At 42.6% G+C, this 4,057-nt stretch overlaps 1 long non-coding RNA gene across 1 annotated transcript; it reads right to left on the bottom strand.

Annotated features, from left to right (window-relative positions):
* Positions 1-1,732: 1,732 nt before the first annotated feature.
* On the bottom strand, positions 1,733-2,576 carry LOC138744026 (uncharacterized). Its single transcript, XR_011345207.1, has 2 exons — positions 2,325-2,576; positions 1,733-2,092 (listed from the first exon to the last, which is right to left on the bottom strand). It is a non-coding gene; the product is annotated as an uncharacterized lncRNA (long non-coding RNA).
* Between the last annotated feature and the right edge of the window lie 1,481 nt (positions 2,577-4,057).

The raw sequence follows: 4,057 nt of genomic DNA, 5'->3' as shown, positions 1-4,057 counted from the left end.
TACCTGCAGGTACAGTGGTTGCCCCCTGCAGTAGGCTGGTGGGAGTGCGGCCAGTGTAGTGGTTGATTCATCACAGAGTATGATTAGTCTTACTCACAACTTTTGTTAGCCAGCAGGATTTCCCACATTATTCAACCATTAATACATGTTATATGTTTCTGAGGGCACAATTGATCGTGATAGCTCCCACTGTTGTTGGTAGATGTTCTGAAAGTCTATCATTGAGCATAATGTGCTGTTTTCTGATAACAGTGTCAATGTTTTATTCTCAACTCTGTGCGCCCAGATACTGAGCAGCAGTGTTTGATACAGCTCATTCCCAAATCCCTTCTCAAACTCCAATGCATGACATCAACTGAATCCCCTTTATCTGCCCTGTGCTTCTCATGTTCAAAGAACTTGGGCACATTTGTCAAATGGTTTGGGTTTCACGTTTAACGTAATGGTTAACGCCAGCGCCTGGGTTAGATTCTGGCACTGTCTGTAAGGAGTTTAATTTCTCCCCGTGTCTGCATGGGTTTCTTCTGGATACTCCAGTTTCTTCCCACCATTGAAACCATATGGGGCTTGTAAGGGGTTGTAGGTTAGTGGTATATCTTGGGGCATAGGCTCATGGGCCGGAAGGGCCTGTTTAAAAAGTATCTCATTCCCAATAGCACAGACGCACTTCAAGGATGCGTGTTTAATCCACTGCTGTACTTGGTCGACACCCATGACTGTGTGGGTCAGTACAATTCAAATGCCATCTACAAATTTGCTGACGACAGCACGGTTGTCAGTGGAATCACAGGTAACAATGAAAGCGCAAACAGTAGTGAGGTAGATCAACTGGTTGAGTGGTGTCACAACCTCGCACTCAACATGAGCAAAACTGAGGAATTGATGGTGGACTTCAAGAAGGGGAAATCAGGAAAACACAAGCCAGTCCTCATTGAGGTCTCAGCAGGGGAAAGGGTTTGAAGAACTTTGAATTCCTGGGTGTCAACATCTCTGAAGATCTGTCCTGGGGGCCTCCATGTCGAAGCAATCATGAATAAAAGCTCACCAGTGGCTATAATTCGAGGGGAGTTTGAGGAGATTTGGCAAACTCTAGCAAATTTCTACAGGTGAAGTGTGGAGAGCCTCCAGACTGGTTGCATCACTGCCTCATGTGGAGGTGCAAATGCACAGGACAGGAAAAAATGTTCCAGAGAGTTCAGCACCTTCATGGCATCAGTCCACTCTATTAAGGTGCCTCAAGAAAGCAGCCTCTATCCTCAAGGACCCTCACCCCTCAGGCCATGCTGCTATATCAGGAAGGAGGTGCAGTACCTTGAAGATAATCACCCAACAGTACAAAACCAGCTTCCTTTTCCTCTGCCATCAGATCTCTGAACGGACACTCCCTCACATACTCTTCTTTTGCACTCATTTATTTATTTTTAAAAATGTAATCTATACCAATATTTGAAATGTTGTTGCAAAACAACAAATTTTGTGACCTATGTTCATAATAGGCAGGCTGTTCCTGACTGAACAGACGGATTCATAGACTATAGAATCCTCAGCCACATGTCTATGTTGAACATCATGCCTGATTTTTCATTGGGCTGTGCAAAAGTTTCCACCAGATGTAAACAAAACTAACTTTTACAACCCTCATCATGTGGTTTCAACAAAGCTGCACGGGGGCACAGTTGGAAGAGTTGAATGCAAATTGTTTTTTTTTTAAAGACGAGTAAACAAGATAACATTGGAGTTTTGAACAACAAATAAACTTTTACTCCTGACTTTGGAATATGAGAGGAATCAATGGGGTTGAGGACAGGGCAAGTAAGTGGTGTTGAGGTAAAATGTTGCTGAGGTAAAAAAATGACCTTGTTGAATGGTGGAAAAGGTTAAAGAGACCCAAGGGCTTGCTATGCTCCTGCTTCTTGTTTCACCATCATGTGGAAGGAAAGCATCTTTGGCCGAAGATTCTTTCGGAAGTTCCTGTGCTTGAAATGGTACTTATGATTATGACTTCTTTTCAGTAGCATTCCACTGGCTGTGGGGTGCATGGTATTCCCCTGAGGCACTGTATAAAAGCAAGTCTTCCTCTTCCTTTCCAAATCTCTCAGGTGTGATTGGCACAGGGTACGAAGGAGTCCAAGGAAAAGTGAAGCAAGAGTAAACAATTTAAATGAATTTCAAATAAATCCGTTCATAACAGAGGCAGCAGAGATTAACAGTTACTTATAAGATTTTCATTTGTTTATAAATATGGAAATGAACAGCAGAATTTAAACCCACTAAATTTACATATAAATAGAGAGCATGTATTATAAGATTTGAATACAATTCACCTCTCAATTCTTTCAAACTTGGAGTCATACAATTCTCCCTTTTGAAGAAGTTCTCAGCAAATTGCAATGTTTTCCCTCTCTCACCATAGTTAAACCTGAGCTATTTCTGCTATTTTATCATAATAGAAGCTGCCAATTTGCTGGTTCATGCAATCTATATGTGGCAATGCAAGTCAGAAGGCAATGTCTTCTCATTTGAGAATAGTTTACAATTTAGCATTGCCATCTCAATCAGTCAGTGCAAACTCAAATGAGAACTGTCAGGACTGAATTTGCAGTGAGTCACAATGGTCTGAATCACATGACAGACTGCTCACCAATCTCAGAGGTGTTCGCCCTTGAAATGACGTGACCCAATGGGAGAAAGGTGCATGAGACAGCAATCAGAAGGGAAACGCTCTCCCTGCCACAATATGCCAGGTTATTCAATGCTGCAGATGCAGTAAATATGAATTTAAAAAAAAATGTACTGGGTAAAGTCTGCAAGTGTAGAAGAGAAAATGGAGTTATTGTTTAATTTTTTTTAAAGTAACAATATAGCACATTAGAAGGTAAAGGTTCCATTATTGTCAAGTAACACTACATTAAGGATGTAACATACGTAACACTCTTTAACTTTGTCTACTGTAAGGAAGACGTTGTCCAGCACCCTTCACAGGGATGAGGCCTCAACAAGGATTGAACTCGCAGTCCCTGGTTTACAAGATCAGTGCTCTAACCACTGAGCTATTGGAACCTTCAGGTTCCTCCCTCCCCTCCCCCAACCTATGTCCCCCGCCCCCGCCCCCCCCCCCCCAATACGCCCAATTATCCTACAAACACAGTACATTAATACAATAAAATGTCTCTGTACCTGGACTGATATCTTCTTACAATGAAGGCATCTCACTTCTATTGCACACCTTAAGCAGAAGGTCATTGGCTTCAGTGAAAGAGATAATTTGTGATATTAGAATGATCAGGGATCATTGAGAGAAGAGCTCACAAAACAGTTATGAGTCCAACCTCTTTAGCTTGAGCCTGCATTTTGTATCTGGTTATCTTCTTCTGGCTATCCATCCCATAGGTTGATGATGGTTCCTTTCAGTCAGTGTGTGGGGTTTGATATGAGGATATCCCACTCCTCAGAAAAGAAGAGTGAATGCATGAATGGATTTAGGTGAGTAAGGGTGCACAGGTCCAGACCCACCCTTTTGACATCCCCTCCTGATCCAACAGCACGGTGAGGTCCAAGACGGCTGGAGGAAGTTCTGTTGCAGTGAATGGCCAGGCCAAGCTTCGGTGCAAGGGATGCCCTTTCCTTGCTTCACAGCACTTGTTTGCTAGATGGCTGTTGGCCCTTTGAGAGGGTTCGTCTGCCCTTTGAGGGGTCTAGTTTTTTTTGTTCTGCAAGGTGTCTAGCCACCCTTTGCACCAAGCAAACCTGGTGGGGGAGCCAGTTTAGTTGCTGACCACCCGACCATGCAACAAGTAGCACTGGGTTACATGGTACCAGTAGCATTCAGACGAGTGACCTGAACTTTATATATTCTGGTTATACATATTCATTCTATAGCTCCAATCCCTGTTCTGGGTGCCTGAGCAATAAATTTAATTTGCACCAGCTGGAATGAACTTTTTAAACAAGGTTATAACTTTTTTTTTAACACCACAGAAATCTGGTGGCTGTCTGAAATGTTCAAAAATGGAATTGCTGTTTTTGAAGCAAAAGCAGAGTATTTTGGAAACACGAC

Source organism: Narcine bancroftii, chromosome 10 (genome assembly GCF_036971445.1).
Source record: "Narcine bancroftii isolate sNarBan1 chromosome 10, sNarBan1.hap1, whole genome shotgun sequence".
In the NCBI taxonomy this organism is placed as follows: Eukaryota; Metazoa; Chordata; class Chondrichthyes; order Torpediniformes; family Narcinidae; genus Narcine; species Narcine bancroftii.
The sequence above is the reverse complement of the archived record's forward strand: the minus strand, read 5'-3'. Positions and strand labels throughout refer to the sequence as shown.